Genomic DNA, 16,471 nt, shown 5'->3' with positions numbered 1-16,471 from the left:
TTTTAACAAAAAAAATTCAGGCCATTGGAGCCCAAAAATCTAAAATCTTGTCTAAAACCGGCTTTTCTTTTTGAAAATTTGTTTTTATTGAATTTTTGCACAAAAAAACAGACAAGACAATGCCACGCAGGGCAACAACCATAAACAGTGACAACAGGTCAAACCCCTCCCACACCACCCCCCACCCACCCCCCCTCCACCCCAGGCTCCATCCAGCACGTCCAGTGGAGAAACAAAGCATCCATCAGTAATAGAGATACCCCTCAAGACTGCTCCAATTATCCAGTAGCAAGGTCATAGAACATTCTAGATTAGTCCAGCACAGAGCCCACTAGCAGCAACCCCATGGCTTAGTCAATAAAAAAAAAAAAAAAAGAGAGACTTCTATACATGCAGTAAGAGCACAATGAACAGGAATATATCACCGACCGGCATGGCCATCCCCCCCCCCCAGACAGTCCCGAACAGTAGCACATAGAACACTAAAGCTGATCTACGGAGGTCGAGGCCGGAGAGTCTATCCATGTTTTCCATACTTTATCAAACTTGCGGGGGCATCCCCTACTGAGATACGTGGCCTTATAGAGCGGAGTCACTTTATTAACAAAGCCTTTCCAGAAAATGATCGTGGGAGCCAAGGGACTCTTCCAGTGTAAGAGCAAAGCCTTGCGCGCATAGAAAAGCAGCAAGCTGACCAGAGTACGAACGGCCCTCGCAGGGGCCAAGCCATCCACCAACCCCAAGAGGCAAACCTCCACGGAGCTGGGGACCGGAATCTTAACCACCTCCACAATACAAGCTAAGACGGATGCCCAATAGTCCTTGACCACCGGGCACCCCCAGAAGATGTGACTGAAGTCCGCCGGTGAATGGGAACAACGCCAGCACTCCGCCGAGGCCGTCTGATAAATACGTGCCAGCCTCGCCGGCGTGTAATAAATCCGATGCAGAAATTTAAAGTGAATCAGACGGTCCCTCGCAGAGACCAGGTAGGCGAAGGGTGAACTCCACATATCATCCCAGTCATCACCATCCAGGTCAGGCACCTCCTCCACCCAGCGTTCCCGACATCTACGTACAGCAGGCGGAGTGACAGCGAACAATTCCCTGTACAATTCTGAGAGAGGCTTCCGCATACCCGCCGCTTGTATCGCTGTTTCAAGAGCTGAAGCTTTAAGCACAACCCGAGAGGAACCGAATTGTGCCACAAACGCATGGCGAAGTTGGAGATAGCGAAAAAAATACCCATTTGGAAGATAATAACGCGCCTTCAGGGCATCAAAGGAGCACAGCTCCCCACCAGAGACAATATCCCCCAGCAACTTCACCCCCTTAACGGCCCAGATGGTAGGATCAGGGATCGTGGCAAAATGCGGAAACTTGGGGTTCCACCACAATGGGGAGGCCGGGGAAACACCAGTGGCTCCTGGCTCCACCAGCACCTGCATCTGTTCCCAGGCTTTGATGGTAGAACGCATCGTTCCTGTCAGCTGAAATGTAGCCCTGGACCCTCGATGCAGTAAAAGGCGAAGACTCTTGTAGGAGCCCAAAACAGCCGCCTCCAGCACCGTGGCGGAGTCCCCATCGTCCCCTGCAAGCCAGCGTCGCGCCACCACTCCCTGCCCAGTCAGGAAATATTTATAAAGATCAGGTAAAGCCAATCCCCCCTGACCCCAGGGCTCCTGCAACACCTGCAGACCAATTCTAGGAGGAGAGGTACCCCAAATAAAGGAACCTATCAGGCCATGAACGCGGCGGAAGAAAGAACGCGGGACCCACACCGGGGAATTTCTAAGGAAGTATAGAAAGACAGGGAGAAGTTTCATTTTCACCAAGTTAATGCGCCCCAGAACCGACAAAGGTAAGTCGCGCCACACCTCCGCCCTGCGTTTAAAGACCTCCAGCAGTGGGTTAAGATTCAGAGTAAGATAATCCGCCACCCTCGCCGACACCCTGACTCCCAGGTAGGTGAACTCCGTCACCCATTTCAATGGTAGCGCCCCATCAGCTGCAGCAATGGCACCAGGATCAATAGGGAGCATAGTGGATTTATCCCAATTCACCCTTAGGCCGGAAAACTTTGCAAAAGTGTCTAGGATATTGAACACCGCCCGCAGAGAAGCATTGGGATCCTTCAAAAATAAAAGCATATCATCCGCATAAAGTGCCAGGCACTCCTTAATGGAGCCCACTTCCAGAGCCCCCACCTCCGGAGACGCACGCAATGCAATAGCCAAGGGTTCAATCATCAGAGAGAACAAAAAGGGCGAAAGAGGGCAGCCCTGCCTAGTCCCCCTACCCACTGCAAAAAATGGAGACAGGGAAGATCCAATCTTCAACGCCATACGCGGGGAGGAATACAAAAGGGAAATCCACTTGCAAAATTTAGGACCAAACCCCATGCGCCTCAGCACCACCCCCATGTACCCCCAATCCACCGTGTCGAAGGCCTTGGCAATGTCCAAGGACACCACCACCCTAGTGCCAACGGAGGCATGGGACACCTGCAAATGAGTAAACAGACGTCGAAGGTTGGTGTCCGTGGACTTGCCTGGCATAAACCCGGTCTGATCAATGTCCACCAGGGAAGGCAAGACCACCACCAGCCTAGTAGCCAAGACCTTCGTGAGTATCTTGAGATCCACATTGAGTAAGGCAATGGGGCGGTAGGAGGAACACAGGGTGTGATCCTTTCCCGGCTTGGGCAGGAGAACAACATACGCCTCGAGCATGGAACCCGGCAGGGCCCCCTGATCGAAACACGCAGCATACAATGCCTGGAGCCTGGGAGCCAGGGAGTCTGAGTACTGCCGATACCATTCCACCGGGAACCCATCAGGGCCCGGCGATTTATTGGAGGGAAAGGATGAGATGGCTCTCTCTATTTCCTTCAACGTGATGTCATTGTCCAGCCACGCACTGTCCTCACCCTCCAAGACCGGAACCGGCAAGCCAGATAAAAGGCGCTCCAACTCCTCCAGGTCATATGCAGGTAGGGGGGAATAGGTGTCAGAGTAGTAATCCATAAAGACCCGGGAGATCTCCCCCGGGTCCCTAACCAGTTCCCCTGAACTAGACTGGATGCACGGAACACTTACCGAAGCCCTCTGATCTGCCACCAAAAAGGCCAAAAGCTTACCATTCTTGTCTCCCTTCTCAAAAAGTGACTCCGCTCTATGTTTAAGGTTGGCATGCGCAAAATCAGTATCCAACAAAGCCAAACGCCTCCTGGCCTCCCCCAGGGCCGCATAGGCCGCCGGTCCCGGAGTGGCCGAGTATTCATCTTCCAACCTACGGACCTCCAGCAGAACAGCTTCCCTGTCAGCATTAGCCTCCCTACGAGATGCCTTAATCGCAGAGATGTAATGACCCCGCATAACCGCTTTGAAAGCATCCCACAGGACCACCCCTGCCGTGGACGAGGCATTATCTTCCCAATATGTAGGCATCTGGGGCTCCACCTGCTGCATCACCTTGTCAGTTTGTAGCCAACCCGGCGAAAGGCGCCATGCACCCCTAGTTCTACCCGTTCCCACCCGCAGAGTCAATAGCAGTGGGTTGTGATCAGAGAGGCCACCCGCCAAATATGTAGCATCCTGGACCAAAGCAAGACAAGGCCCATTAGCAAAAGCCAGATCTATCCTGGACGCCGTTCTGTGCACCCCAGACCAACAGGAGTAGCCACGTACCCCAGGGTTTTTCCAGCACCACAGCTCCGTAAGCTGAGCCGCGGAAGACCAGGACACCAGTTCAGGAGACGACAGTCTACCCGGGTTAGAGGAGTCCAGCCCGCCATCCAGAACAGCATTGAAATCCCCCGCCATAATTAGAGGAAGATGCATATAAGGGGCCAAGGTCACCAGGAGATCCACCAGAATCTGAGAGTGGAACGGGGGAGGTAAGTAGACACTCACCAGTACCACCTGCCGGTGAAAAATCTCCAGTAGAACAATAACATACCGTCCGCCAGGATCCGTAATTACCTTTTGAATCGAGCAGGGTGCATTTCTACCCAGCAAAATAGACACCCCACGGGCATACGTGGAGTAAGTAGCATTGAAGATCCTCTGAATCCAAGGCCTCTTCAAGGCAAGCACCCTGCTCCCATCCAAATGCGTCTCCTGGAGGAGGATAACATGCGGTTGAACAGATTTAATATACCTAAAAATGGCTGTGCGTTTCACCTTGTCATTGAGACCCCGCACATTCCATGACATGATTTTAAGTAGCTCAGCCATAGAACAGCAGAGGGACATATAGCAGGAGGGAGCCGGAGGACCAAGCACAGCCCGAGGACCAACCCGATCCCCCAACTCCATCCAGACATTCAGCAATACAGACACATAAGTAAAAAAGAACAGTGACCACTGGATGGAGCCTGGAGCCAAAAACAGAAAAACATCCCTGCTGTGATACCCAAACCTGGAACAAAAAAAAGTGCAACAGGGTACCCAGCCTAATCCCAAAACCCAGCAAAAATTTTAAAGGCATGGCTGCAACATAAAAACCGCAGCCGGCGTTACTCTTGTCCACCAACGGCAGCCCCCCCAAAAAAAGGGGGGGGCCGCTAGATAGTCATTCCTCAAAAAAAGGAAAAAAAACCTAAAGGGAGGAAAAATAGAGTCAAAACAAAAAAAAAGAGAAAAATGTCAGTTCAACAACGTGTAGCACACAGAGCTCCAATGACCTGTAGACCAGTCCACAGCCCCAGGAATAGAAGCATGGATCCAGCCCAGGGCAACCCAGGAAACTTCAGGGCAGGATCAACAACACAGGAACCGTAGATGTCCCCCCAGCAGCAATAGAGGAGGCAGACCGTGTGTAGACAGGAGCTGCAAATAGGGAGTACAGTGCAGCAGGGCCCCAAGAGCCCCATATCATCCAAGATAGCAGGTGCAGCAGAGGAAATTAAATGGAGTCCAACCAGTCAGCAGCCTCCCCCGCCGAATTGAAGAAAAGGACAGATCCCTTGTAATCCACACGCAAGCGGCTCGGGTACATCATGCCATATTTCAGGCCCTTGGTTCTCAGGAGTTTGCGCACTTCAGTAAATGATCTGCGTTTCTTCTGCGTTTCCACAGAGAAGTCAGGAAATAACATTATCTTGCTGTTCTCAAACTGCAATTCCTCCTGCTTCCCGGCCTCAGAGAGGATACGATCCCTGTCACGGAAGTTCAAAAAGCGGACCAGAAATGGGCGCGGGGGGGCCCCGGGTGGTCGAGGTCCCGTGGGAACCCTATGGGCCCTCTCCACCACATATGTCGGGGGAGGGGGAGGCAATTTGAGTAGATCACAAAAGAACTTCTCAGCAAACAATGTAGAATTAGATCCCTCAGCCTTCTCTGGCAAGCCGACCACCCTGATATTGTTGCGACGCTGTCGGTTCTCAGCATCCTCCATCTTGTCCGCCAAAGCATTCACCTGGGCCTGCATGGCAATGATTTGTGCCGAATGGGAAGCGGTAACATCCTCCACCTCAGACACCCTGCCCTCAGTCTCAGTCAGGCGCCCCCTGATTTTATCCAGATCATGGCGGATTAGGGTACATTCAGAGGCCAGGTGGTCAATCCGGAGCATCAGGGCAGTTTTTGAGGCGTCTATAGCAGCCAGTATGGGAGCAGTAATATCCCCCCCTCCATGCGACCCCCCATTCTGACCAGCGGTCCCCGGCAGAGACCCCCCGGTACCTGAGTCCATAGGTTGTGCCATAGGAGGGTCCCCGGCCCCCGCGGACATCTTTCCCGACTTCAAGAAGGCCTGGGCGCCTGTGGCTGCAGAGGAAGAAGATGAGGCCTGGACCTGCAAGATGGCGGCGGCCGCTTTCGCGCCTCGCGGCGGGACCGCTCGTTTAGGCCGCGGCGTCGGTGCTGAAACCCGGGATTTGCTCCCCGGCATCCGTGCCCCACCTGTGCCCGATGCGGAGGAGGGCAAAACCGCCGCGATCCGAGGCACAGGGGCCGTGGATGGAGCCGGATAAGATCAGGATGGTGGAGAGCTCTGCCAACACACGTCCGGCGCCGTCTACATCCCGGCCACGCCCTCTAAAACCGGCTTTTCAAGGCTCTAAAAGATCACCTGTGTGATTTTATGATCATGCGCTATAAACAAAAAAAGAGCGTCAATTTTGCAAAAATAGCAATATTTTTCACATTTTTTATATGAAATTCACCAAAAAAATGTAAAAATCAAAGTTTTTTAACATTTTCGGCCAATTTGTTTATGCTACATATGTTTGGTAAAAAAATCGCAAAAAGCGTATTTTGATTGGTGTGCGCAAAAGTTATCGCGTTTACTAACAAAGGGAAAGATTTTTGTAATTTTTGTTGGTTTTTTTTTTCAACGTGTAATGGCGGCGATCTGCGATTTTTTTTGCGGTACTGCAAAATTGTGGCAGACAGATCGGACCCTTGACTGACATTTTTGACACTTTCGGGGTTACCAGTGACATTTCTACAGTAATCAGTGCTATACATATGCCCTGTTACTGTAAAATTACACTGGCAGTGAAGGGGTTAACTTTTTTTGAGAGGGAGGGGCTGTGTGTGTCTCTAGGGGCGTGATTCTAACTGTGATTGGCTGTGGCTTGAGCTGTAGGAACAGTGATCAACGGTCCTACATAGACACAGGGGAGAATGACAGGGGGCTTGTTTACATCAGTCGCCTGACTTTCTCCCTCTGTCGGATCGCCGAGTGACCGGCGGACATCGGGGGACACGTGCGGGGGATCCATGACCACGCGGGAGCTCGCCTCCGGGGCGCTCACTCCCTAGACCCTAACAGGCTAGCAACGTAGATCAACATCACTTTGCCTGTGAGGGGCTTACTGCCGACGTAAATAGTGGTTAAGGCTCTAAAAGACAAAAATAAAGTCACTTTGACTAAATTTTTTTAGACCTTTGGTGACGAAATGCAGTTATTTTGACTAAAAAAGGCTTTTTAGACACTTGGAGACCAAAATTGAGTCATTTTTACCCAAAAATTTTTTTCAGGCCATTGGAGCCCAAATGGCCGGTTTTAGACGACTCTTGTCTAAAACTTGCTTTTTAAGGCTCTAAAAGACAAAAATACAGTCATTTTGAATAATTCTTTTCAGACCTTTGGTGACCAAATGCAGTTATTTATACTAAAAAAGGCTTTTTTAAACACTTGGAGACCAAAATAGAGTCATTTTAACAAAAAAAATTTCAGGCCATTGGAGCCCAAATATCTAAAATCTTGTCTAAAACCGGCTTTTCAAGGCTCTAAAAGACAAAAATACAGTCAATTTGACTAAATTTTGTTTCAGATCTTTGGTGACCAAATGCATTTATTGTGACTAAAAAGGCTTTTTAGACACTTGGAGACTTAAATAGAGTCATTTTGACCAAAACATTTTTTTCAGGCCATTGGAGCCAAATGTCTAAGATCTTGTCTAAAACCGGCATTTTAAGGCTCTAAAAGACAAAAATATAGTCATTTTGACTAAATTTTTTTTCAGACCTTTGATTACCAAATGCAGTTATTTTGATTAAGGCCTCTTGCACACGATACTCCTGTTTGAGCATCTCCTTTTGGCCTCTTGCACACAATACTCCTGTTTGAGCATCTACTTTTTTCCAGACCTTTTTTCTTGTATGTATTTGCGAGTATTTGAGAGTATTCGCGTGTATTCGAGTGTATTTGCGAGTATTGAGGCTTAAATTACTGACCAAAAATGCAGATTTTTCTATTTTGTTCTTACTGAAGAATACACAGCGCTTGTTTACGCGCCTGTGTGCATAGGCACATTACAATTAATGGGCTATATTTTAGCTCAAAAAGCTGTACTGAGCATTTTTAAGCCGCAAGATGCCCAAACAGGAGTATCGTGTGCAAGAGGCCTAAAAAGGCTTTTTAGACACTTGGAGACCAAAATAGAGTCATTTTGACCAAATTTTTTTTCAGGCAATTGGAGCCCAAATGGCCAGTTATAGACAAATCTTGTCTAAGGCCTCTTGCACACGATACTCCTGTTTGGGCATCTTGCGGCTTAAAAATGCTCAGTACAGCTTTTTGAGCTAAAATATAGCCCATTAATTGTAATGTGCCTATGCACACAGGCGCATAAACAAGCGCTGTGTATTTTTCAGTAAGAACAAAATAGAAAAATCTGCATTTTTGGTCAGTAATTTAAGCCTCAATACTCGCGAATACTCTCAAATACTCGCAAATACATGCAAGAAAAAAGGTCTGGAAAAAAATAGATGCTCAAACAGGAGTATTGTGTGCAAGAGGCCAAAAACCGGCTTTTTAAGGCTCTAAAAGACAAAAATACAGTCATTTTGACTATTTTTTTATCAGACCTTTGGTGACCAAATGCAATTATTTTGACTAAAAAAGGCTTTTTAGACACTTGGAGACCAAAATAGAGTCATTTTGACCAAAAAAATCTTTCAGGCCATTTGAGCCCAAATGTCTAAAATCGTGCCTAAAACCCGCATTTTAAGGCTCTAAAAGACAAAAATACAGTCAATTTGACTAAATTTGTTTTTCATACCTTTGGTGACCAAATGCAGTTATTTTGACTAAAAAAGGAAGGCTTTTTAGACACTTGGAGACCAAAATCGAGTCATTTTGACCCAAAAAATTTCTTCAGGCTATCGGAGCCAAATGTCTAAAATCTTGTCTAAAACCGGCTTTTTAAGGCTCTCAAAGAAAAAAATATAGTCATTTTGACTAAATTTTTTTTCAGACCTTTGGTGACCAAATGCCGTTATTTTGACTAACAAAAGGTTTTTAGACACTTGGAGACCAAAATAGAGTCATTTGACCAAAACATTTTTTTCACGCCATTGGAGACCAAATGGCCGGTTTTAAACAAATCTTGTCTAAAACTGTCTTTTTAAGGCTGTAAAAGACAAAAAATACAGTAATTTTGACTAAATTTTTTTTCAGACCTTTGGTGACCAAATGCCATTATTTTGACTAACAAAAGGTTTTTAGACACTTGGAGACCAAAATAGAGTATTTTTGACAAAAACATTTTTTTCAGGCCATTGGAGCCAAATGTCTAAAATCTTGTCTAAAACCGGCTTTTTAAGGCTCTAAAGACAAAAATACAGTAATTTTGACTAAAGTATTTTTCAGACCTTTGGTGACCAAATTCAGTTATTTTGAAAAAAAAAAGGCTTTTTAGATACTTGGAGACCAAAATAGTCATTTTGACCAAAAAATTTTTTTCAGTCCATTGGAGCCCAAATGGCCGGTTTTAGACAAATCTGGTCTTTGTCTGTTTTAGATTTGTTTTAGACAAATCTGCGGCAGACAGACCGGACCCTTGACTGACATTTTTGACACTTTCGGGGTTACCAGTGACATTTCTACAGTAATTAGTGCTATACATATGCACTGTACCTGTAAAATTACACTGGCAGTGAAGGGGTTAACTTTTTTTTAGAGGGAGGGGCTGTGTGTGTCCCTAGGGGCGTGATTCTAACTGTGATTGGCTGTGGCTTGAGCTGTAGGAACAGTGATCAACGGTCCTACATAGTAGAACCGTATGATCACTGTTTCTACACAGGGGAGAATGACAGGCGGCTTGTTTACATCAGTCGCCTGACTTTCTCCCTCTGCAGTGACGATCGCCGAGTGACCGGCGGACATCGGGTCCGCCGGTCACACGTGCAAGGATCCAAGACCACGTGGGAGCTCGCCTCCGGGGGCGCGCGCTCGCTCCCTAGACCCTCACAGGCTAGCAACATAGATTAACATCACTTTGCCTGTGAGGGAATTACTGCCGACGTAAATAGTCGTGCGGCAGTCGGCAAGTGGTTTAGGCTCTAAAAGACAAAAATAAAGTCACTTTGACTAATTTTTTTTAGACCTTTGGTGACGAAATGCAGTTATTTTGACTAAAAAAGGCTTTTTTAGACACTTGGAGACCAAAATAGAGTCATTTTAACAAAAAAAATTTCAGGCCATTGGAGCCCAAATATCTAAAATCTTGTCTAAAACCGGCTTTTCAAGGCTCTTAAAGACAAAAATACAGTCAATTTGACTAAATGTTTTTCAGATCTTTGGTGACAAAATGCATTTATTGTGACTAAAAAGGCTTTTTAGACACTTGGAGACCAAAATAGAGTCATTTTGACCAAAACATTTTTTTCAGGCCATTGGAGCCAAATGTCTAAAATCTTGTCTAAAACCGGCATTTTAAGGCTCTAAAAGACAAAAATATAGTCATTTTGACTAAATTTTTTCAGACCTTTGGTTACCAAATGCAGTTATTTTGACTAACAAAAGATTTTTTAGACACTTGGAGACCAAAATAGAGTATTTCTGAGCAAAACATTTTTTCAGGCCATTGGAGCCAAATGTCTAAATTCTTGTCTAAAACCGGCTTTTTAAGGCTTTAAAAGACAAAAATATAGTCATTTTGACTAAAGTATTTTTCAGACCTTTGGTGACCAAATGCAGTTATTTTGACTAGAAAAGGCTTTTTAGACACTTGGAGACCAAAATAGAGTCATTTTGACCAAAAAGTTTTTTTCAGGCCATTGGAGCCCAAATGGCCGGTTTTAGACAAATCTGGTCTAAAACCGGCTTTTTAAGACACTAAAAGACAAAAATACATTAATTTTGACTAATTTTTTCAGACCTTTGCTGACCAAATGCAGTTATTTTGACTAAAAAAGGCTTTTTAGACACGTGGAGACCAAAATAGAGTGATTTTGACCAAAAAAATCTTTCAGGCCATTTGAGCCCAAATGTCTAAAATCGTGCCAAAAACCCACATTTTAAGGCTCTAAAAGACAAAAATACAGTCAATTTGACTAAATGTGCTTTTCATACATTTGGTGACCAAATGCAGTTATTTTTACTAAAAAAGGAAGGCTTTTTAGACTCTTGGAGGCCAAAATCGAGTCATTTTGACCCAAAATTTTTTTTCAGGCAATTGGAGCCAAATGTCTAAAATCTTGTCTAAAACCGGCTTTTTAAGGCTCTAAAAGAAAAAAATATAGTCATTTGGACTTAATTTTTTTCAGACCTTTTGTGACCAAATGCAGTTATTTTGACTTAAAAAGGCTTTTTAGACACTTGGAGACCAAAATAGAGTAATTTTAACTAAAAAATTATTTTCAGGCCATTGGAGCCCAAATGGCTGGTTTTAGAAAAATCTTGTCTTAAACCGGCTTTTTAAGGCTCTAAAAGACAAAAATACAGTCATTTTGACTAAATTGTTTTTCAGACCTTTGGTGACCAAATGCCGTTATTTTGACTAACGAAAGGTTTTTAGACTCTTAGAGACCAAAATAGAGTCATTTTGACCAAAACATTTTTTTCAGGCCAATCGAGCCCAAATGGCCGGTTTTAAACAAATCTTGTCTAAAACCGGCTTTGTAAGACTGTAAAAGACAAAAAATACAGTAATTTTGACTAAATTTTTTTCAGACCTTTGGTGACCAAATGTCGTTATTTTGACTAACAAAAGATTTTTTAGACACTTGGAGACCAAAATAGAGTATTTCTGACCAAAACATTTTTTTCAGGCCATTGTAGCCAAATGTCTAAAATCTTATCTAAAACCGGCTTTTTAAGGCTTTAAAAGACAAAAATATAGTCATTTTGACTAAAGTATTTTTCAGACCTTTGGTGACCAAATGCATTTATTCATACTAAAAAAGACTTTTTTAGACACTTGGAGACCAAAATAGAGTCATTTTAACAAGAAAAATTTTCAGGCCATTGGAGCCCAAAAATCTAAAATCTTGTCTAAAACCCGCTTTTCAAGGCACTAAAAGACAAAAATACAGTCAATTTGACTAAATTTTTTTTTCAGATCTTTGGTGACCAAAAGCAGTTATTTTGACTAAAAAGGCTTTTTAGACACTTGGAGACCAAAATAGAGTCATTTTGACCAAAACATTTTTTTCAGTCCACTGGAGCCAAATGTCTAAAATCTTGTTTAAAACCGGCTTTTTAAGGCTCTAAAAGACAAAAATATAGTAATTTTGACTACATTTGACCCCCTTCCTGACCAGGGCCTATTTTGCGATTCGGCACTGCGTTGACTTTAACGGACAATTGCGCGGTCGTGCGACGCTGTACCTAAACAAATTTGACTTCCTTTTTTGCCCACAAACAGAGCTTTCTTTTGGTGGTATTTTATCACCTGTGCGATTTTTTGATCATGCGCTATAAACAAAAAAAGAGCGTCAATTTTGCAAAAATAGCAATATTTTTCACATTTTTTTATATGAAATTCCCCCAAAAAATGTGAAAATCAAACTTTTTTAACATTTTCGGCCAATTTTTTTTATGCTACATATGTTTGGTAAAAAAAAAAGCGTATTTTGATTGGTTTGCGCAAAAGTTATCACGTTTACTAACAAAGGGAAAGATTTTTGTCGTTTTTGTAGTTTTTTTTCAACGCGTAATGGCGGCGATCTGCGATTTTTTTTGCGGTACTGCAAAATTGCGGCAGACAGATCGGACCCTTGACTGACATTTTTGACACTTTTGGGGTTACCAGTGACATTTCTACAGTAATCAGTGCTATACATATGCACTGTTACTGTAAAATTACACTGTCATTGAAGGGGGTTAACTTTTTTTGAGAGGGAGGGGCTGTGTGTGTCCCTCGGGGCGTGATTCTAACTGTGATTGGCTGTGGCTTGAGCTGTAGGAACAGTGATCAACGGTCCTACATAGTAGAACCGTATGATCACTGTTTCTACACAGGGGAGAATGACAGGCGGCTTGTTTACATCAGTCGCCTGACTTTCTCCCTCTGCAGTGACAATCGCCGAGTGACCGGCGAACATCGGGTCTGCCGGTCACACGTGCGGGGGATCCGTGACCACGAGGGAGCGCGCCTCCGGGGGCGCGCGCTCGCTCTCTAGACCCTCACAAGCTAGCACAGTAGATCAACATCACTTTGCCTGTGAGGGGCTTACTGCCAACGTAAATAGTCGTGCGGCAGTCGGCAATTGGTTAAGGCTCTAAAAGACAAAAATAAAGACACTTTGACTATTTTTTTTTTAGACCTTTGGTGACGAAATGCAGTTATTTTGACTAAAAAAGGCTTTTTAGACACTTGGAGACCAAAATTGAGTCATTTTGACCAAAAAAATTTTTCATGCCATTGGAGCCCAAATGGCCGGTTTTAGACAACTCTTGTCTAAAACCGGCTTTTTAAGGCTCTAAAAGACAAAAAATACAGTCATTTTGACTAAATTTTTTTCAGACCTTTGGTGACCAAATGCAGTTATTTTGACTTAAAAAGGCGTTTTAGACACTTGGAGACCGAAATAGAGTCATTTTAACTAAAAAATAATTTTCAGGCCATTGGAGACCAAATGGCCGGTTTTAGACAAATCTTGTCTTAAACCGGCTTTTTAAGGCTCTAAAAGACAAAAATACAGTCATTTTGACTAAATTGTTTTTCAGACCTTTGGTGACCAAATGCCGTTATTTTGACTAACAAAAGGTTTTTAGACACTTGGAGACCAAAATAGAGTCATTTTGACCAAAACATTTTTTTCAGGCCATTGGAGCCCAAATTGCCGGTTTTTAACAAATCTTGTCTAAAACCGGCTTTTTAAGGCTGTAAAAGACAAAAAATACAGTAATTTTGACTAATTTTTTTTCAGACCTTTGGTGACCAAATGCCGTTATTTTGACTAACAAAAGGTTTTTAGACACTTGGAGACCAAAATAGAGTATTTTTGACCAAAACATTTTTTTCAGGCCATTGGAGCCAAATGTCTACAATCTTGTCTAAAACCGGCTTTTTAAGGCTCTAAAAGAAAAAAATATAGTCATTTGGACTTAATTTTTTTCAGACCTTTGGTGACCAAATGCAGTTATTTTGACTTAAAAAGGCGTTTTAGACACTTGGAGACCGAAATAGAGTCATTTTAACTAAAAAATAATTTTCAGGCCATTGGAGACCAAATGGCCGGTTTTAGACAAATCTTGTCTTAAACCGGCTTTTTAAGGCTCTATAAGAAAAAAATACAGTCATTTTGACTAAATTGTTTTTCAGACCTTTGGTGACCAAATGCCGTTATTTTGACTAACAAAAGGTTTTTAGACACTTGGAGACCAAAATAGAGTCATTTTGACCAAAACATTTTTTTCAGGCCATTGGAGCCCAAATTGCCGGTTTTAAACAAATCACCTTTTTTTCAGACCTTTGGTGACCAAATGCCGTTATTTTGACTAACAAAAGGTTTTTAGACACTTGGAGACCAAAATAGAGTCATTTTGACCAAAACATTTTTTTCAGGCCATTGGAGCCCAAATTGCCGGTTTTTAACAAATCTTGTCTAAAACCGGCTTTTTAAGGCTGTAAAAGACAAAAAATACAGTAATTTTGACTAATTTTTTTTTTCAGACCTTTGGTGACCAAATGCCGTTATTTTGACTAACAAAAGGTTTTTAGACACTTGGAGACCAAAATAGAGTATTTTTGACCAAAACATTTTTTTCAGGCCATTGAAGCCAAATGTCTACAATCTTGTCTAAAACCGGCTTTTTAAGGCTCTAAAAGACAAAAATATAGTCATTTGGACTTAATTTTTTTCAGACCTTTGGTGACCAAATGCAGTTATTTTGACTTAAAAAGGCGTTTTAGACACTTGGAGACCGAAATAGAGTCATTTTAACTAAAAAATAATTTTCAGGCCATTGGAGACCAAATGGCCGGTTTTAGACAAATCTTGTCTTAAACCGGCTTTTTAAGGCTCTAAAAGAAAAAAATACAGTCATTTTGACTAAATTGTTTTTCAGACCTTTGGTGAAAAAAATGCAGTTATTTTGACTAACAAAAGGTTTTTAGACACTTGGAGACCAAAATAGAGTCATTTTGACCAAAACATTTTTTTCAGGCCATTGGAGCCCAAATTGCCGGTTTTAAACAAATCTTGTCTAAAACCGGCTTTTTAAGGCTGTAAAAGACAAAAAATACAGTAATTTTGACTATTTTTTTTTTCAGACCTTTGGTGACCAAATGCCGTTATTTTGACTAACAAAAGGTTTTTAGACACTTGGAGACCAAAATAGAGTATTTTTGACCAAAACATTTTTTTCAGGCCATTGGAGCCAAATGTCTAAAACCTTGTCTAAAACCGGCTTTTTAAGGCTCTAAAAGACAAAAATACAGTCATTTTGACTAAAGTATTTTTCAGACCTTTGGTGACCAAATGCAGTTATTTTGACTAGAAAAGGCTTTTTAGACACTTGGAGACCAAAATAGAGTCATTTTGACCAAAAAAATCTTTCAGGCCATTTAAGCCCAAATGTCTAAAATCGTGCCTAAAACCGGCTTTTTAAGGCTCTCAAAGAAAAAAATATAGTCATTTGGACTTAATTTTTTTTCAGACCTTTGGTGACCAAATGCAGTTATTTTGACTTAAAAAGGCTTTTTAGACACTTGGAGACCAAAATAGAGTCATTTTAACTAAAAAATAATTTTCAAGCCATTGGAGCCCAAATGGCCGGTTTTAGACAAATCTGGTCTAAAACCGGCTTTTTAAGACACTAAAAGACAAAAATACATTAATTTTGACTAATTTTTTCAGACCTTTGCTGACCAAATGCATTTATTTATACTAAAAAATACTTTTTTAGACACTTGGAGACCAAAATAGAGTCATTTTAACAAAAAAATTTTCAGGCCATTGGAGCCCAAAAATCTAAAATCTTGTCTAAAACCGGCTTTTCAAGGCACTAAAAGACAAAAATACAGTCAATTTGACTAAATTTTTTTTCAGATCTTTGGTGACCAAATGCAGTTATTTTGACTAAAAAGGCTTTTTAGACACTTGGAGACCAAAATAGAGTCATTTTGACAAAAACATTTTTTTCAGGCCATTGGAGCCAAATGTCTAAAATCTTGACTAAAACCGGCCTTTTAAGGCTCTAAAAGACAAAAATATAGTAATTTTGACTACATTTTTTTTCAGACCTTTGGTTACCAAATGCAGTTATTTTGACTAGAAAAGGCTTTTTAGACACTTGGAGACCAAAATAGAGTCATTTTGACCGATTTTTTTTAGGCAATTGGAGCCCAAATGGCCAGTTATAGACAAATCTTGTCTAAAACCGGCTTTTTAAGGCTCTAAAAGACAAAAATACAGTCATCTTGACAAATTTTTTTATCAGACCTTTGGTGACCAAATGCAGTTATTTTGACTAAAAAAGGCTTTTTAGACACTTGGAGACCAAAATAGAGTCATTTTGACCAAAACATTTTTTTCAGGCCATTGGAGCCCAAATTGCCGGTTTTAAACAAATCTTGTCTAAAACCGGCTTTTTAAGGCTGTAAAAGACAAAAAATACAGTAATTTTGACTAATTTTTTTTCAGACCTTTGGTGACCAAATGCCGTTATTTTGACTAACAAAAGGTTTTTAGACACTTGGAGACCAAAATAGAGTCATTTTGACCAAAACATTTTTTTCAGGCCATTGGAGCCCAAATTGCCGGTTTTTAACAAATCTTGTCTAAAA

Source organism: Pelophylax lessonae (genome assembly GCF_965119305.1).
Source record: "Pelophylax lessonae genome assembly, chromosome: 1".
Taxonomy (NCBI): Eukaryota; Metazoa; Chordata; class Amphibia; order Anura; family Ranidae; genus Pelophylax; species Pelophylax lessonae.
This window is presented reverse-complemented; position numbering follows the sequence as displayed.